Source organism: Macaca mulatta, chromosome 17, assembly GCF_049350105.2.
Source record: "Macaca mulatta isolate MMU2019108-1 chromosome 17, T2T-MMU8v2.0, whole genome shotgun sequence".
Lineage (NCBI taxonomy): Eukaryota > Metazoa > Chordata > Mammalia > Primates > Cercopithecidae > Macaca > Macaca mulatta.
In genome coordinates, this window is record NC_133422.1 from 29,207,896 (window position 1) to 29,227,759 (window position 19,864).

At 44.4% G+C, this 19,864-nt stretch overlaps 1 protein-coding gene and 2 long non-coding RNA genes across 8 annotated transcripts in view; 1 reads left to right on the forward strand and 2 right to left on the reverse strand.

Moving 5' to 3' along the window:
• Positions 1 to 19,864, forward strand: part of TRIM13 (tripartite motif containing 13) — a 76,816-nt gene that overhangs the window by 41,712 nt on the left and 15,240 nt on the right. Inside the window, exons 1-2 of one of the 6 annotated variants that reach the window (XM_077974382.1) lie at positions 16,807 to 17,176; positions 18,294 to 18,389. The gene's annotated coding sequence lies outside the window, so the exon portion shown is untranslated. Of the gene's footprint in view, positions 1 to 16,806; positions 17,177 to 17,210; positions 17,360 to 17,670; positions 17,845 to 18,293; positions 18,390 to 19,864 lie in introns of those variants that run through there. The other 5 variants (XM_002800768.4, XM_015121092.3, XM_028837505.2 and 2 more) reach the window with 5 other exon arrangements.
• Positions 10,650 to 11,528, reverse strand: LOC144336340 (uncharacterized). Its single transcript, XR_013408005.1, has 2 exons — positions 11,397 to 11,528; positions 10,650 to 11,120 (listed from the first exon to the last, which is right to left on the reverse strand). It is a non-coding gene; the product is annotated as an uncharacterized LOC144336340 (long non-coding RNA).
• LOC144336339 (uncharacterized) overlaps positions 17,671 to 19,864 on the reverse strand; it is an 85,337-nt gene continuing 83,143 nt past the window's right edge. The window contains exon 5 of the long non-coding RNA XR_013408003.1: positions 17,671 to 18,030. This is a non-coding gene — a long non-coding RNA (uncharacterized LOC144336339). The remainder of the gene's footprint in view (positions 18,031 to 19,864) is intronic.

A 19,864-nucleotide genomic window follows, 5' to 3' on the forward strand; every position in this document is an offset into this window, starting at 1 on the left:
ACGGTGGCTCACGCCTGCAATCCCAGCACTTCAGGAGGCCAAGGTGGGTGGATCACCTGAGGTCAGGAGTTCCAGACCAGCCTGACCAACATGGAGAACCCCATCTCTACTAAAAATACAAAAATAAAAAATAAAAAAATTAGCCAGGAGTGGTGGCGCATGCCTGTAATCCCAGCTACTCAGGAGGCTGAGGCAGGAGAATCGCTTGAACCCAGGACATGGAGGTTGTGGTGAGCTGAGATCCCGCCATTGCACTCCAGCCTGGGCAACAAGTACGAAACTCCATCTAAAAAAAAAGAAAATCATTATGGCCAGGCATGGTGGCTCATGCCTGTAATCCTGGCACTTTGGGAGGCCGAGGTGGGTGGATCATGAGGTCAAGAAATTGAGACCATCCTGTCCAACGTGGTGAAACCCTGTCTCTACTAAAAACACAGAAATTAGCTGGGCATGGTGCTGCTGTGCCTGCAGTCCCAGCTACTGGGGAGGCTGAGACAGGAGAATTGCTTGAACCTGGGAGGCGGAGGCTGCAGTGAGCCAAGATCATGCCACTGCACTCCAGCCTGGCGACAAGAGCGAGATTCTGTCTCAAAAAAAAAAAAAACAAAAAAAAAAAACCATTATTATTTCACATGTGCTTTATATCTTATGTTTTGATTTATTTTTAATCAGCAGGGGTTTGTAATTTCAGCTTTTAGTTACTCCTGCTGTTAAGTATTGAATGGACAAACACTACTTAATACAGCGTTACACTTCTTTTGAAATGTGAGGAACTCTTTTATTTATCTGTGTGCAAATAACATGTTCCAACACTACTGTTAAGTATTCTGTTAAAGTACAAATCTATCCCTTAGGAGGGGAGGGTACACTCTACAAGAAGTTTTTTCCCCCAATCTCTATGGGGTGGTTATTTTTGTAATCCTGTTTATGGACAAAGCAGGGAAAACACAGTCATCTCTAGGGCAATGATAAGAGCTAACGTGTGTTGAGGGTTACCATGCGCCTGACAGTATGGGCACTCTGTATCCTCTACCTCCATCCTCACAGAGATCCCGTGAGGAGGAGTGTCCAGTTACCGCCATTTTACAGAAGAGTAAACAGGTTCAGGGAGATTCAGTATTGAGGCCCCAAGCCTGGAAGTTATCCTCCATTTCTCTTTTCCTCTTAGGCCCCTCCTCCAATTTATTAACAAGTTCTGTCAGCTATAACTCCAAAATATATTTTTAAAATATGACCTTTTTTCCTACCCTAGCTCAAGTCCTCATTATCTTTCTTGCTTGGATGTCGCATCAGCCTCCAAACTGTCCCCTGGGGCCACTCTTACCCTTAGTACCATCTTCCTTCCACACAATGGGCAGGGTGGGGTTTTTTGTTGTTGTTTGTTTGTTTTTTGAGACAGGGTCTAACTCTGTTGCCCAGGCTGGAGTGCAGTGGTGTGGTCATAGGTCACTGCAGCTTCAATCTCCTGGGCTCAAGTGGTCCTCTTACTTTAGCTTTTCAAGCAGCTTAGGCTACAGGTGCACACCACCACACCTGGCTAATTTTAAATTTTTTGTAGAGATGCAGTCCCGCTATGTTTCCTAGACTGGTTTTTTGCTTTGTTTTGTTTTGTTTCTGAGATGGAGTCTTGCTCTTTTGCCTAGGCTGGAGTGCAGTGGTGTGATCTTGGCTCACTGCAACCTCCACCTCCCGGGTTCAAGCGATTCTCCTGCCTCAGCCTCCTGAGTAGCTGGGACTACAGGCACCCACCACTATGCCCAGCTAATTTCTGTATTTTTAGTAGAGACAGGGTTTCACCATGTTGCCCAGGCTGGTCTCAAACTTCTGACCTCAGGCGATCTACCCACCTTGGCCTCCCAAAGTGCTGGGATCACAGGTGTGAGTCACCATGCATGGCTGCTAGGCTGGCCTATAGTGGTCCTCCTGCCTCAGTCTCCCATAGTGTTGAGATTATAGGCATGAGCCACCACTCCTAGCCCAGAGTGATCTTTCTAAACTGTATATCAGATGATGTGCTCTCCAATAGCTTCTCTTCATATTTAAAATAAAACCCAAAGTCTGTTCCAGGACTTACAAGGCCTTACATGATCTGGCTCCCCTTTGCTGCATGCAAACTCTTCATTCATTAATTCAACTAATATTTACTGAGGTCCTGCCATGTGCCAGACACTCATAGCTGCTAGCATATTGCTTCTGTACAGAGCTCACATTCTAGTGGGAAGAGACAGTAATCAAAGAAACACAAAGTATGTCAGGTGGCGATAAGTGGCATGGAGAAAAATGAAGCAGGAAAGGAGACCAGGGAGTGCTGTGAGGCAGTGAGAGGCCACCATTTGTAATAGGATGGCCAGGAAGACTTTCCTGCGAAGGTGACATCTGAGCAGAACACCTGAAGGAGAGGAAGGAGTGAGCCAAGTAGACTTTGGAGGAAGAACATTCTAGGCAAAGGGAAAAGCAAATGTCAAGGTGCTAAAGAAGAGGCGAGTTTGGCATGTGTGAGGAATAGCAAGGAGGCTGATGTGGCTAGAAGTAGAGAGCGCAGGCAGAAGTCAGAGATGGCTTAGCCATGGGTTGGGGAAAGGGTAGACCTGTAGGAATCTGTTGGATCCCAACCAAGGGACTTGGACTAAGTGGGTGGGAAGCTGGGGAAGGGATGTAAGCAGAGCAGTGGTATGATTGTGTAGAAGGATGATGTGGCTGTTGGGAGACAGGCTCGGCATCAAAGACAGAAACAATAAATCATGGTGGAATGGGCTAGAATGGTGGCCACGGAGGAAGAGATAAGTGCTCAAATGTTGTTGAATGAATAGTGAATAAATGAACTCGCTCAATGATGGAGCCAAAATGCACATACAGCAGTCTGACTTGAGTGGCCTTGCTCTTAGTAATGGTGAGCAAAAACTAGGAGAGAGGGGCTGCTGCAGCCCCCTTGGAACTTTCCGGTTCTGCGATTTTAGCAGCTTCCCTTCTGTGGGGTATGCAGGGAAGAAGGAAAATACTCCTATAATGGAAACTTTATTGGAAAAGGCAGAAGGTAGAAAAACATCCGCATCTGGAAGGACAAAAAGCCCACCAGGCAACCAACCAGTCAATCAGTAACAGTGTACAGGCTTGAGATTGGGGTATTGATCAATGGCCACTTAAGCCACACACAATCACTATGTGTGATTTTTTTCCCAAGAGAATGCATTAAAAGGAATGCTTTGGAATTAAAAATTAAAATTTTTAAAATTACCCCTTTTAAAAATAAACTGAATAATTTGTAAAACTGTGGAGAGTATGATGATGAACACAAAGGCTATGACTTTAAGTCACCTTTTCTGGGAAAGCAACTAGTTTAGAAGATTAAACTATGCAAACATAAGGCAAAGATTCTGGGCCGGGCGCGGTGGCTCACGCCTGTAATCCCAGTACTTTGGGAGGCCGAGGTAGGCAGATTGAGACCATCCTGGCCAACATGGTGAAACCCCGTCTCTAAAAATACAAAAATTAGCTGGGCATGGTGGCATGTGCCTGTAATCCCAGCTACTCAGGAGGCTGAGGCAGGAGAATCACTTGTACCTGGGAGTCAGAGGTTGCAGTGAGCTGGGATTGCGCCACTGCACTCCAGCCTGGCCACAGAGTGGAACTCCATCTCAGAAAAAATAAAAAAATAAAAAATTTTTTAAAGATTCTGAACCATCCATTCTCTGGGTTGCACTTAAATTTTTAGCTTCATTAGGGATGACTTGGAGCTGCTATGCTTCTCATGTAAAATATATTCCTCCATGTTATTTTCCATTTGCTAATCAGTTGGATCCATTTCAGTCAACTGTGCCTTTGGAGACTTGGTTGCTTCTTTTGGAAGCTTCTTTCAAAGTTTCTTTCTTTAGTTGCTTCTTTCAAACTAGGTTACAGAAACAAGAGCTGAATTAGACACACAGCTGCAGAAAGCAGATTTCTATTTTCAAATTTAAGATGGAAAATATGAATATTGAGAGTATTTCTTTCATGTTGAAATCAAGCAACTTTCTTGGTAAAGTTATATTTCTTAATGCAGTCAGTAATTGGTGAGTGAGGTGACCACATGCCCTGAGGAGGCAGGTAGGCCCATCTAGAGCAGAAGCTGAGCTTGTGCAGGTGGACCTTTGACCCTAGCTCTGTTCCTCATAGTTGGATGACCCTGGCCAACTCACTTCACCCTGTTAACTTTCCTCATCTGCAAAATTCGTGTCTCCAAAATTCCCTTGTGAGGTTGCTGTGAGGATGAATTGAAATGATGTGTGTGGTGTCACATGATTTGCTTGATCAATGGAAGTTATTAAGTTGTTGGCAGTCTACTTCTTGCTTTTGTGGAGTTGTATTTTTGTTCTAGCTCTGTTATTCACAGATGGGGTGACTATATCATTTATCATCCAAACTGGGAATGAATAAATGAAAATGAAAGATTAAGTGGAGGAGAGTCTGGGCTCAAAGGTGTGGTCAGGACTCTTCCCAGGCAAACCTGAACATATATGGTCACCTTCCCTAATACTAACGTATAGTCAGACTGGGCAGCCTGTGGGAGAAAGCTAGCTGCCATCATTCTGCCACCCACTGCTGGAGGGACAACAAGGCAGAAGCAGTCTGGTGGGCCAAGCTAGACCTTGTCTGTGTTGGGAAGACTTACATGGTGTGCTGGTAAAGAACTAACAGCTGCTGGGCACAGTGGCTCATGCCTATAATCCCAGCACTTTGGGAGGCCAAGATGGGAGGATTGCTTGAGGCCAGAAGTTTGAGATGAGCCTGGTCCACCTAGTGAAACCCTGTCTCTACAAAAAAAAAAAAAAAAAAGTTTAAAAAAAAATTAGCCAGTCCTGGTGACATGTACCCATAGTCCTAGCTACTCAGGAGGCTGAGGCAGGTGGATCACTGGAGCCCAGGAGTTAGAGGCTGCAGTGAGCTATGACTGCGCCACTGCACTCCAACCTGGGCAACTGAGCAAGACACTGTCTCAAAAAATAAAACAAAAAGACTAACAACTTGGTCTTTGAAAAATATTGAGTGGCCAAGCACGGTGGCCCATGCCTGTAATCCCAGTGCTTTGGGAGGCCAAGGCGGGTGAATCACTTGATGTCAGGAGTTCGAGACCAGCCTGGCCAACATGGTGAAACCCCATCTCTACTAAAAATACAAAAAATTAGCCGGGTGTGTTGATGGGCACCTATAATCCTGGCTACTCGGGAGGCTGAGGCGGGAGAATTGCTTGAACCCAGGAGGTGGACGTTGCAGTGAGCTGAGATCAGGCCATTGCACTCCAGCCTGGGTGACAACAGTGAAACTCCATCTCCATCTCAAAAAAAAAAAAAAAAAGAAAAGAAAAGAAAAAAAGAAAAAGAAAAATTATTGGATGAAGAAGCCTCTTCCCTTCCTCCCCCACCACTTTATAATTTGGCAAAGGACCTCCCTCTGTGGAGCCTAGATTGTTTTCTAGGAGATAAAAACAGCCAGCATGTGCCAAGATAGCATCAAACCTGCAGGGGCAGGTGAGGACTCCAGAATGGGGTTATAAGCAGGTCTTTTTTTTTTGTGAGCCAGGCTACATGCCAGGCTTTATGCTACTGTGTTTATTTCTTTTTGTTACTTGCCAGCACAGTGATACTAGAACTTGCAGACATTTAAGGGTAACTGGTACTACTTTAAAATACCTTTTTCCCAGGCTCCCACTGCAGACCTTCAAAATCCAAGTCCCCCAAGATTCTGTATATTTAAACCGGTATCCAGAGCAGTTTCTATGACCTCAAAAGGTTGGGAAACATTGCCGTCACGTTTAGAAAAGTCCTTTAAACTTTTCAGCTTTGACTTAGTTGTGGATGGATGTTGAAAAATGCCTTTTGTCATCCCATTGCCTGTACCTCAGATATGAAAGGAAGAAATGACCCAAAGAGGCTTTGATGACGCCAAGATCATCAGTAAGAGAGTCTCAGGAGAAAGATGAGTCTCCGGGCCAGGGGCCAGGGTTTGTCTCTGCTTCTGGCCCCTGCAGTTACTTGGGGACTCTTTTTCAGTGTCAACCTCAGAGAAGCTGAGCTTTATTTGTATTATAAAAGCAGTGATTCCCTGTCCCTATACTTTATCAATCCTTTCTCTTCTTTCCCCATCATTCTTCCAGAAAGAATTGTTCATACTCCTTGTCTCCACTTCCTTAATCTTAATTCACTTCTGACTGGAGTGGAATGAAGACTGACCTGGGTAACCTGCCCTATGTGACTGTGGGCAGGTTAATGAACTACTCCAACCCTCAATTTCCCCACTGACTTGTAAAATGAGGTAATGCAAGAAAAATTTCCAATATAGTCCCTGGCAGATAGTAAATACTTATTTTATTTTATTTTATTTTATTTTATTTTTTTGAGATGGAGTCTCACTCTGTTGCCCAGGCTGGAGTGCAGTGGCACAATCTCGGCTCACTGCAACCTCTGCCTCCCGGGTTCAAGTGATTCTCCTGCCTCAGCCTCCTGAGTAGCTGGGACTACAGGCATGTGCCACCATGCCTGGCTAATTTTTGTATTTTTAGTAGAGACGGGGTTTCACCATATTGGCCAGGCTGGTCTCAAACTCCTGACCCCAGGTGATCTGCCCACCTCGGCCTCCCAAAGTGCTGGGATTACAGGTGTGAGCCACCTCATCTGGCCAGTAAATACTTCATTTTAACCCTTTCCCTTCCTCTACCTTTGGCCCCAAAACAGAGATAAAATTTCTTTTCCTAAAATCATTAGTAACATAATTGATTTTTTTTTTTTTTTTTTTTTTTTTTTTTTGAGACAGTCTTGCTCTGTCACCCGGGCTAGAGTGCAGTGGCACGATCTCGGCTTACTGTAACCTCTGCCTCCCAGGTTCAAGTGATTTTTTTGCTTCAGCCTCCTGAGTAGCTGGGATTACAGGCATGTGCCACCACACTTCGTTAATTTTTTTGTATTTTTAGTAGAGATGGGGTTTCACCATGTTGGCCAGGCTGGTAAAATCATTTTTTCTATCATTTTTCAGGGCTCAATTTACTTTTTTTTGGTCAACATTTAAGACTATACTCAATTATTGAAATTCCTATTATTTTCCTATATTTATGCCACTTTTTCTAGCTTTTCCTTCCTGGTTCCAAAAACATCACCTCTAGCCTGCCTAGTATTAGAGACACTCCCTGCCCAGTGTCACATGGGCAGTCATTTAACAACCATGATATCCTGGCCCCACATAATCATTTGCTCCCTAAATAGGACTTGTATGAATAGCCACACAAGGATTTAACTGTCTTTTTCCTTTACATACACCTTACATTTAGGTGTATTAATGAAATTATGCAGCCATTGAAAAGTATCATGTTGAAAGCTATGGAAAGATGCAGAAGTGATTAACATTGTCAGTAGATATAGTGCAATGCAAAATGCTACATGTTAAAAATCAGGGTGAGGTACTATTCATCTTAAGAAGGCACTATAAAGGCTGGGTGCAGTGGCTCATGCCTGTAATCCCAGCACTTTGGGAGGCTGAGGTAGGCAGATCATGAGGTCAGGAGATGGAGACCATCCTGGCTAACATGGTGAAACCCCGTCTCTACTAAAAATACAAAATATTAGCCGGGCGTGGTGGCACATGCCTGTAATTCCAGCTTTCAAGAGGCTGAGGCAGGAGAATCGCTTGAATCCAGGAGGTGGAGGTTGCAGTAAGCTGAGATTGTGCCACTGCACTCCAGCCTGGGCGACAGAGCAAGACTCTGTGTTTAAAAAAAAAAAAAAAAAAAAAAAAAAAAATGAAGGCATTATAGGCCAGGTGTGGTGGCTCAGGCCTGTAATCCCAGCACTTTGGGAGGCCAAGGCGGGCAGATCACCTGGAGTCAGGAGTTCAAGACCACCCTGGCCAACATGGTGAAACCCTGTCTCCACTAAAAATGCAAAAATTAGCCAAGTGTGGTGGCATGCACCTATAATCCCAGCTACTTGGGAGGCTGAGGCAGGAGAATCACTTGCCCTCAGGAGGCAGAGGTTGCAGTGAGCCAAGATTGGGCCACTGCACTCCAGCCTGGGTGACAGAGGGATACTTTGTCTCAAAAAACAAAAAAACAAAAAACAAAATAAAAAAAAAAGGCACTATAGCTGCCTAACACAAAGATGATAGAATCTCATCTCTATGCTGTAACCACACACAACCACACCAAAGATCCCCCAAGGAAAACATGAATAGAGAACACTGGCAAATGAGAATTTAGCATCACTTTGCTACAAATACTCCAGTAGCTGGGCCTGAATGCTGTTTCAGGCTTCCAGACTGTAGGCTTCCTCTATCGCCCAGGCATAAATAGACTCTTAACGTTAGTGAGAGCACATTAGACATTAGCCAAGTGTGGTGGTGCGTGCCTGTAATCCCAGCTACTTGGGAGACTGAAGCAGGAGAATCGCTTTAACCTGGGAGGTGGAGGCTGCAGTGAGCCGAGATCTTACCACTGCACTCCAGCCTGGTGACAGAGCAAGACTGTCTAAAAAAAAAAAAAAAGGGCCGGGCGCAGTGGCTCACGCCTGTAATCCCAGCACTTTGGGAGGCCGAGGCGGGCGGATCATGAGGTCAGGAGATCAAGACCATCCTGGCAAACACGGTGAAACCCCGTCTCTATTAAAAATACAAAAATTAGCCGGGCGTGGCGTGGTGGCAGTCGCCTGTAGTCCCAGCTACTTGGGAGGCTGAGGCAGGAGAATGGCGTGAACCCAGGAGGCGGAGCTTGCAGTGAGCCGAGATTGCGCCACTGCACTCCAGCCTGGGTGACAGAGCAAGACTCCGTCTCAAAAAAAAAAAAAAAAAAAAAAAAAAAGGAAATCTCTGATGACTCTTCAGGAAATTCTCCTCATTTTAAGAGTTATGCTATGCTGTTCTGTGAAAATGAAGACTACCAGCACTTCTGTGGAAACTCTAGGAAGAGTCTGACTATCGGAGAAGTATGGGAAACCTTGCTGTGTAAAGAAAGGATGGAAAGCCACTTTGTTTGATAAAATAAAATGTATTGAAGTGCCTATTTTGAGTAAATTAAAATTCAGAGTACTTACCATTTCAGCTGGTCTCAACAGCAAATTTTTAGAAGTCTGAAATACATCAATACTGTGAAATAGACTCTTACTTCCTTAAGACATTCATGAAATCACTGGGTTAGGTACTAGGAATGCAATGATGAGAAAACACACATACACACAAACACACACACACACACAAAATCCCAGTTCTTATGGGGTTTATAGTCAAGTGGGAAAACAAACATTAATCAAATAATTACACAAATAAATTTAACGAACGGCAGAGTGCATGATCGAAGAGCAGTATGAGATGGTATGAGATGATTAACAGAGTCTGTTAATTGGCCAGAAACATCTGGGAAAGTTCACCTGAGACTGTCAGTTGTGCTATGGTTGGAAGATGGGGATGGGAGGTGGCTGGTGAGGACCTCGTAAGGGAAGGAACTAAGGGTGCATGAGCCTGGCTGCTGGAAGCAGTATGAGCCTCAGGTAACACAAGGGCTAACCCAAATGCCAACAGAGAGTAAGGATTGTGGGAGAGGAAGAACTGACATGCCTCTCAAGTATTAAAATTCAGTTTTCATCATTTAAAAATACAATAACAATAGGCAAACAGTTTGTGTTTTTTACAGGGATTGTAAGAGTCAATAAATGATCACTGAACTACTAGAAGGGTCCTAAAACTGAGTATTTGAGGAATTCCAGAATTTTAAATACTGGATAGAAAAGGATGACCCAGCAAGTATTCCTGAGTCTGAAGAAAAAAAGCCAGGAATGAGTTTAGTGTTACTAATGGCAGAGGAAAAGAGGGCCTTTTAAGAAGGAGGCAGTGGTACTCAGAGTTGAAGGCTACCAAAAGATCAAGGAAAATGAGAACTGAAAAAATATCTGTTGGAGTTTGCAACATGGAGGCCAATGACCTTCACAAATGCTTAAAATGCACTGATATTGTATAATTAGTTTCAAGCATCTTCTGAATTATCTGTATCTTTTGCCTGATTGGGAGGGGTGTGGGTTGCTTTAGATCAAATTCCACACTTCTAGAGATGTGGGGGCATTCTAGCAACAGTCCAGATAGTGTTACAAGTAAGACCATTATAAGATAAACACATTTTAACAAGGCATTTATTACCCAATGCTTTAATATTAGAGAGACCCAACTGGGCTCATGTTAAAAACAATGAAGCATCTATGTCTTATGCAATGCTGTATAGGAAGTATCTGATAAGTTTAGATCCTCAGAACCAAAATTCTATGCATTGGTCTATTGTCTTTATTTAAGACAAAGAGAGTGTGCTTAAGGTACAGGTATCTACCAGCTACTGAAAACTGCAGAACCCCTATCCATGATGTATCCTTATTTATAGAACGCTCTAAAAATGCTCTAAAATCTCCCATAAAACAGGATGAAAGTAGTTTTCTAACCCAAAATGTTATCATAATTGACACTTCCCAGGGTAAAGATTAGCACATAATGATGAGTGAGCTCAGAAATATTCAAAATAAACCATTTAAACAAATCAAGCTCTCCAACAATTGCAAATATACAGTATCTATTAGTCTTTAGCTGAATTAATCATTTCTTAAGGCCCTCATAAAGTTACTGTTTGTAAAAAATAAAATTCTACATTTATGGGAATTTAGAAAAACATTTAATTGTCATAATTGAATGTAATTAATCATTGTTAAAATATCAAAGCAGTATAATACATTTCAGAGAATATATATGTAATGATTTTTAAAACTCTAGTAGAGCATACTCCAAAATGTAGCTAAGCAATCTATTAACACTGGCCTTTTACACAACACAGTTACAATCATTCTACTAAGATAAATTGGCTGGGTGCAGTGACTCATGCCTGTAATCCCAGCACTTTGGGAGGCCAAGGTGGGTGGATCACCTGAGGTCAGGAGTTCAAGGCCAGCCTGGCCAACATGTCGAAACCCCGTGTCTACTAAAAATACAAAAAATTATCCAGGTGTGGTGGCAGGCACCTGTAAGCCTCGGGAGGCTGAGGTAGGAGAATCACTTGAACCTGGGAGATGGAGGTTGCAGTGAGCCAAGATTGCACCATTACACTCCAGCCAAGGTAACACAGCAAGACTCTGAGAAAAAAAGATGAATCATACATATGATTGACATACAAGCAAATTATATGTATTCACACGTATATAATTTCCTTTTGGAAGATTTTAGGAAAATATTTGTCACAATTATATTTTATTTATAAATTGAGTACTTTAACAAAATATATATTAAATGGTTCAATAAGACTGAACCATATATGCTGTACTTTTATATGTTGCATTTTAAAAAATCTGTAATTTTCAATAACAAATCTCAAAATACTAAATTTATTAGCTTGGCACAGTGGCTCATACCTGTAATTCCAGCACTTTGATTGGTTAAAGCAGATGGATCACTGGAGTCTGCGAGTTTGAGACTAGCCTGTGCAACATGGCAAAACACCATCTCTACAAAAAAAATACAAAAATTAGCTAGGTGTGGCAGAGGGTACCTGTAGTCCCAGCTACTAGGGAGGCTGAGATGGGAGGATCCATTGAGCCCATGAGGCCTACGCTGCAGTGAGCTGCAACTGGGCAATAGAGCAAGACATTGTCTCTAAATAAATAAATAAATAAATGTCTTCCCTTTAAATCTTGGACCTGGTCTCAGATCGATCTTTCTAAAAATTTGCTTTCATTCATGCATATTATTCAGTGGCTCCCCACTGCCTACAAAATGAAGTTCAGCTCTTTGTTCTGACATGTAAAACATTTCAATATTTGACTTCAAACTTTATTTCCAAAGCAGGCCATGCTCCTCATCTCCACCCTGAGCTTGTGGTATGTTCCTCACCTTGAAAGCGCTTCCTCTTTCTCTCCTTCAAATCTTGTGATTTTTAAAGTTACAGTTCAACTCCCACCAACTTCCCTTATGAAATCTTCCCTTATGCTTCTGGTGCCTTCCTCTGGCCTTGTCTTCATCACTTATTTTGGGTTTTAAACAACCACTATTATGTACTGACTAACAGTACTCGTGCCCCCCCCCCTTTTTTTTCTTTTTTGAGAAGTGTTCTACGAAGGCAAAGTTAGGTTTCCTGCTGTAAGCAGGAAGGGAGATGCACACAGAGAAGTGGGAATCTCAGGAGATGGAGTTTTGCTCCTGTTGCCCAGGGTGGAGTGCAATGGTGCGATCTTGGCTCACTGCAACCTCTGCCTGCCGGGTTCAAGTGATTCTCCTGCCTCAGCCTCCTGAGTAGCTGGGATTACAGGTACCGCCACCACGCCCAGCTGATTTTTGTATTTTTAGTAGAGACTGGGTTTTGCCATGTTGGCCACGTTGCTCTCGAACTACTGACCTCAGGTGATCCACCTGCCTTGGTCCCCCAAAGTGCTGGGATTACAGGTGTGAGCCACTGTGCCCGACCTTGTGTCTCTTAACCGAATGGGAATTACCTTTGATGCCTGGCACAATCCTGAGAATTACAAAATCTGAGTATAAAATTATAAGCATATGCTAGTATTACCTTACCTCTGACCTATTTTACTTTATTCTTACAGTTTTTCTATCTACAGAAATAGTATAACTAAAGGCCAAATTTACTATTGCTTAAGTGTCTCTCATTCCCTTTCAAAGCTAACTGATCTTGCTGTTGTCTCCATTTAATGCATACTCTTCATTGTGCAACTGAAATATACAGAGTCTGGAATTTTCCTCAAATCAGGGACTAATTCCCTTTAATTTCATCAAGTCTTAGGTAAGTTCCTGTGTTTTGTGATAAATGCATTTTTACCTTCCTTTTAATGGAATATTTGAATGTTCAATTTCTCCAAAAAGACAGAACTTTAAAAAACCCAAAAAACAGTAAGGTCTTTCTTTCACTGAGTTTGATGTTTATTGTTTTTCTCTCCTTTCTCCAAGCACAGAGGAAGAGGTATAAAAGCAGAGGGATACATGCTTTTGAAAAGCCACCCTGGGCTAGATGCAGAAAAGCAGAAATTATGGTGCTAGCTTCCTTTACTGCATAGCCAGTTTAGCTCTGCTTAAGACTATTGTACTTAAGTCCTAAGTTTACAAATCTAGGGAAATCATGCTTACAAATGAGCAAGGTTTTCTTTTTGCAGATAACAGCACCAATTACTTATTAAACACCTACTATATGTCAGACACAATGTTGGTTGCTTTATATGTTACCTAATTTTCATGATCAAATGTATCATGATTCCTATTTTACAAATGAGGAAACCGAGGCTTAGAGATGCTAAGTAACTTGAACAACTAGTAAATGGCAGAGCTGGAGTTTGGATGCAGAACTGATTCCAAAGCCTATGCTCTTTTCTCTACATCTTGCACTGTCAATGTCTTTTAGTGGCAGGAATTCTCACTGGGGAATGTTGGGGTTTGCATTTATAACTCTGGCAGCTAAAGGGAAGGACAGAATAATAATAAAAAAGTTCCACTGTATCTGGGGAGGCTTACCAGACCCCTTCCCCTATGCACAGTTGCTCCAGGCTTTGTTATTAGATGTTCCTCACTCTGACAATTTACATTTCAGTATACACTAAATTTGGCACTGTCCCTTTTATTATGGAACATCTGATCACTTCTGTCTGGGTAGGGGGGGAGGAGGGCTGAGAAGTTTTTTTTTTTTTTTTTTTTTTTTGAGACGGAGTCTCGCTGTGTCGCCCAGGCTGGAGTGCAGTGGCCGGATCTCAGCTCACTGCAAGCTCTGCCTCCCGGGTTTTTACGCCATTCTCCTGCCTCAGCCTCCCGAGTAGCCGGGACTACAGGCGCCCGCCACCTCGCCCGGCTAGTTTTTTGTATTTTTTAGTAGAGACGGGGTTTCACCGTGTTAGCCAGGATGGTCTCGAACTCCTGACCTCGTGATCCGCCCGTCTCGGCCTCCCAAAGTGCTGGGATTACAGGCTTGAGCCACCGCGCCTGGCCGAGAAGTTTTTATCTTTGTCAAGGCCCAGGATGAAAACACCAGGAAGTAAATCAATGCAATACCATACATTTTATATTTAAAAATATGTATATTTTATATTTAATATTAATATATAACACATATAATATGTAAACATTATTTAATATTATATATTTTATATATATTAGAAATTCTACCCTGTAAAAATACATTTCTCGGAGGGGCCGGCGGGAGTGGGGGGAGGGTGATACATTTATCACACAAGATGAAACTTACATAAGATTAGATATATCTATAATCTTAGTGCTGTGCTGATTTATAAATTCCAAGTTTCAGCTGTTAGTTACTTATTTGAAGATCAAAAAAAGGAATTTCAGTGTGACAAGAATGTTGACAATCCTTGTGCTATCTCTACTAGGATCTAGTTCCACCGTGCTCTTCCAGGGAAGGATGTAGCTGTGTATGCAGGTTTTAGTTGGACAGTCATCTTTTTCTAGTCACATGACCTGTGGCAGTTTCCCAGTCGCTCTTCTGTGTGTTAGGACCACGGGAGGAGAGAAAAGGTTATTCTTCCTTCTCCATTTTTTCCACACTTAAGATAATTTAATATACTGTGTCTTCTAGTTAGTATTTAATTTGTGTAATAGTCTAGAGATTGCTATACAGATTTAATGTGTTTTACACTTAGTTGGGCAAAAGCTTATTAGTATCTACCACCACCGAGATCTAACTACATAAATATGTATTACATAATTATATTAAGGATGATTTGTGGGTTTTGAGTGTGAACCCTAAAAATCTGAGCCAGGTCCCAGTTAATTTAGAAAGTTTATTTTGCCAGGGTTGAAGATAAGTGCCCATGATACAGCCTCAGGAAGTTGTGACGTGCCCAAGGTGGTCAGAGCAGTTTGGTTTTGTACACTTCAAGAAGACATGAGATATCAACCAGCGTATGTAAGATGAACACTGGTTTGGTCCAGAAAAGGTAGGATAACTCGAAGCAAAGGAGGGACAACTCAAAACAGGGAGGGGGCTTCCAGGTTTTAGGAAGAGGCAAATCACTGCATTCTTTTGAGTTTCTGGTTACCCTTTCCAAAGGAGGCAATCAGATATTATCTCAGTGAGCAGAGGAGTGACTTTGAGTAGAATGGGAGGCAGGTTTGCCCTAAGCAGTTCCCGGAAGCTTGACTTTTTCCTTTAGCTTAGTGATTTTGGGGCCCCAAGATTTTCCTTTCACATGAGTTAACTGTCCACTCTTGTGAAATATCATTTAATATTAGGATATCTGAAATGTTTCCATATGGCTGGGTGCAGTGGCTCACACCTGTAATCTCAGCACTTTGGGAGGCTGAGGCCCAACGAACACTTGAGCCCAGGAGTTTGATACCAGCCTGGACAACATATTGAGACTCCATCTCTACAAAAAATAAAATTGGCCAGGCGTGGTGGCACATGTCTGTGGTCCCAGCTACTTGGGAAGCTAAGGGAGGAGGATCACTTGGGCCCGGGAGGTTGAGGCTGTAGTGAGCCATATCGTGCTACTGCACTCCAGCCTGGGGGCAGAGCTAGACCCTGTCTCAAAATTAATCAACAAACAATGACAACAAATAAATGAGATGTTTCTGTAGATCACTTTTTTAGATCTATAGTTTTAGATCTATAATTTAGTGATTTTTTTAGAAACACTAAATTAATTGAGATGGAGTCTTGCTCTGTTGCCCAGGCTGGAGTGCAGTGGTACGATATTGGCTCACTGCAGCCTCCATCTCCCGGGTTCAAGCGATTCTGCCTTAGCCTCTCAAGTAGCTGGGACTACAGGCATGTGGCACCATGCCTGGCTAATTTTTGTATTTTTTTGTAGAGACCGGGTTTCACCATGTTCGTCAGGCGGGTCTGGAACTCCTGACCTCAGGTGATCTGCCTGCCTCGACCTCCCCGAGTGCTGGGATTACAGGTGTGAGCCACCGCTCCTGGCCTAAAAACACTAAATTTAAGTAAGCAACTGGGGTGCAGTTTTGTCACTGACAGTTATGGTGCTGTAGAAAGAACCCATATCTGGAATCTGCCTTTAGCCTCAGCTCTGCCTCTTGTTTTTTTACCTTGAAAAAGTCACTTCACCTGTTTTCTCATCTATATAGGATGAAGATCATAATTTCTATTATACAGTGTTCTTAAGAGACTGAATGACGGAAATTAAAAGAAGTGTTCTACGAAGGCAAAGTTAGGTTTCTTACAGCAGGAAGGGAGATGCACAGAGAAGTGGGAATCTCAGGAGACGGATGTGGCCAGGGGCTTTTTATGGGGGTTGGGCTAAGCATTATTAGTCAAGAAGCTGAACTGCTATATATGGTAGATCTTGAATACAGTTTCTCCAAAATAACCTATTTCCTCCCCAAACCCAAACTTCCTCAACTAGGATCGAACTCAGTCCTGCAGCATGTTCTGAGATTCTGTACTCGCCTCACTTCCCCCAAGATTGTAAATTTTGGAGGGAGCTATTCCTTCATCATCCATGTTTGCATCCTCCACACCGTTCATAGTTAAGTGCTTAGTACATTTGCTATTGGGCAAGGTCCTCAAATGCAAGGCGGACGTCAGAAGTCAGGTTAGCGACTGAGTAACTGCTCGTGGTGGATAATTTAAAGTCAATTTGAAAGTTCATCCTTTCCCCCAAAGGCAAAAACAGGCGTTCCTTTTCTTAAAAGAGAATTTTAAACAGAATTGGGTCTCTGGTGTCCAACCTAAACCCCTCAAAGAAAGAGGGTCACGGTTGGGGGTGGGGGCGATGGGGGATACTGAACCCTCTTCTGGTTGCGCCTTGCCCTGAGCCCCCCGCTAGAACCCTGGCGCGCTCCCAACGCGAATCGGTGACTCCGCAGGCCGCGCAGTGCGGAGGTGCCCGTCCCACCCTCCCCCTTGGGGGGTGCGGGCTCCATCTCCCCGAGCCGCTGGGGTCGGCTTCTGGTCTTGAGATGCGGATGAAGTGGTGTGAAGGGTTGGGCTTTTTTTTTTGTTCCTAAAAATGCAACGAACAAAAAAAAAAGTACAACAATCCAAACCCAACCATCTTAATTGCACGGCAGCTTAACTGGGAGACTTTCTTCCCGGGCGGCCCCACCCAGGACGGCGCCGCTTCAGTCGAGCCCACCGTCTGGGCGAACAGCGTCCACTTCCCGGAGCCGCGGCCCAGCCCCTGCGGGAGAGTTTCGGGCGCGCGCAGGCCTCTGGAAGGTAGAAAAGCCCGCAGCCCCGCCCTCCCCGTCCCAGGCGGCCCGCGCGGGTGGACGGCGGGAGCCGGCGGCGGTTGGAGACGCCGGAAGGAGCGCGGTCTCACCTCCCGGCTCCCTCCGCTGGGGCTAGGCGCGGCGGGGAAGGCGGGACGCAGCGAAGCGGGCCGGGGAGGCGGGGCCCGAGGTGCAGGCGGAGGCAGGCGACGGGGAAGGGGAAAGTGGCGGGGGAGGGCGGCAGGGGGGGAGGCGGGCGACGGGGAAGGGGAGGAGAAGGGGGGAAGGGGAGGAGAAGAGGGGAAAGGGAGGAGAAGGGGGGGAAGGGGAGGGGAGGGGAAAGGGGGAGGGGAGGAGAAAGGGGGAAAGGGGGAGGGGAGGAGAAAGGGGGAGGGGAAAGGGGGAGGGGAAAGGGAAGGGGAGGGAAGGGGAGGGGAGGGGAGGGAAGGGGAGGGGAGGGGAGGGGAGGGGAGGGGGCGGGGCGGGGCTCGCAGGAGCCGCGAGTCCATTTTGCGGCTGTGCCTGGCGCGTACCATGTGGTCCCCACGGCTGGAGGACAGGCGGTCGCGCTGCCTCTCCCACTCGCCGGAGGTCGGAGATAAGTACCCGCCGCCCAGCTCCTCTCGGGAAAGCGGGTGGTCCTCGAACCTGCAGCGAGGGTGGGGACTTGCCCAGGTCAGCAGGGAACTGCGTGGGGTGGGGCTGGCGAAGGCCGTCTGATCTCCAGTCCCGGCAGCGCGGCACTGTCACGGGCATGGGGAGGAGCGGCTTGCGGTGGGCGCCGGAGCAGTGTGTCTGTGGTCCAGAAAACCTGCGCTGCCCGGAGCCTTTCGGGCCCCGCTACCAGCGTCTCCACATTCCCTAGAAAAGAAAAGATGGGTGTGGGCCGTAGGTTAGAGCGCGCCGCCAGCGTCTGGCGCTGACCTGGAGAGGTTGCATGGCGCCGGGGGAGGGCGCCCTAACCGAGAAGCTGCTTAATACAAAGAGCTCCAGGCTCCTGGCGTTTGACCAGGTCTAAACAGCCTGGCTTTATTTTTGGGGGCGATTGAAAAAATTGAGGGTCAAGATTGGGGTCCTGTGCAAATAAATGCGTTAATACTGTTCTTTTTTTTCTCTCTTTGCAGTAGCCTGTAGTTCGTTAGTCAAAACGTGAAAAAAAGATCTGCTTTGCCCTGGGAAATAGTAACCCTGCCAAATACATCAGCTTATAGGAGACAGAGGTAAAATACAACAATAATTTTCCTATGTTATCCTTTTTTTTTTAAACACCCAATTTCAATAGGCCCCGAATGGAACTGTGTGTAGAATACGTATGTTCCCATCCACTTTTCATTGGTGGTCTTTGTTCTTTTCATATTTTGTTAAAACTTAGAAAAATAGAATCCACGTTTAGCATCTATTTATGTGGTATTTGTCTTAAATATATCCAAACATTTATATTGCAAAGGAAGAAAGGAGCTTCCACACTTTTTTCCTAGTTTTTTTTCCCTTCTCCTATGCTTAGGGAATTGTCAGGCTGCTAGGGCTTATAGAACAGGGCTTGAGTTTTCTAGAGACCTTTATATAATAGGCATTTTTAAAGCAGAATTTTATTTACATAGGCACTCCTTCTAGTAGAACTTGATGGAGCTGTTAACTGACGATACTTCCTTCTTACACAATGGGAGCTTCCCTATCCTTCCCTAAAAATACATTTTTTTTCCTTTCTACCAGCTGGCTTACTAAACCTCCCTGGGAAGTCCTTGCCTAACACCGGGCTGTTCTGTTCATTCTATACATTTATGATAGGTTATCTGGCCTTAATTCTGCCACAGCTTTTGTTCAGATATGCTCATTTTCATGACACTGCTTTGTACCTGACACCCTATATGTGTTTTGCTTTGCCTTGAAATCACAGTTCAAGTTTAGAACCTTTTCTTGCTTGATACACTGGTGCTCCACAATAACACCTTAAATGTGTAGAGTTTGCATATATGTAATTAAACCTTAAGTTTGTATAGTTTTGTAGTTTATGGAATTCTCACACATTACTGTAATACAGGAGTTATTGAAAAATTATTTTTAGGCAGCTAGAAAGGGTAAAAGAGTTCTCGGTGGAATTTTCCTTTAATAAAAAGCAGCTCCCGGCCGGTGACTTTGGGAAGTTGAGGTCAGGAGTTCAAGACTAGCCTGGCAATATGGGGAAATCCCATCTCTACTAAAAATACAAAAATTAGCTGGGTGTGGGGGTGTGCACACCTATTAATCCCAGCTACTTGGGAGGCTGAGGCAGAACCACCGCTTGAACCCAGGAGGCAGAGGTTGCAGTGAGGTGAGATCGCGCCACTGCACTCTAGACTGGGCAACAGAGACTCTGGTTACCAAAAAAAAAAAAAAGCCCCCAAACCATTTATTTTCTAACAGAAAGCAGCCTGAAAAGTCAAGCTGCAACCAGAAATATGCAGGCTAGAAGCTTTTGTATGTAAATGTCGCCAGCTATATCTGGAAGCCAGGTACATTCAGTATGGGGTTTCTTGCTTCCTTTTCCTTGTCACCTATGTGAGCGTCTTGGCGATCACTAGGTAAAACCACAGGTGCAGGTGTCATGGCGGGCCCCAGATAGAAGCCACATTTGCATAACAAAATTAGGATGGGAGGGTCAGTCTTTAGCCGGGCTATGTAAATGGTACACCTGGTCAAACCAATCCCCTGGGCT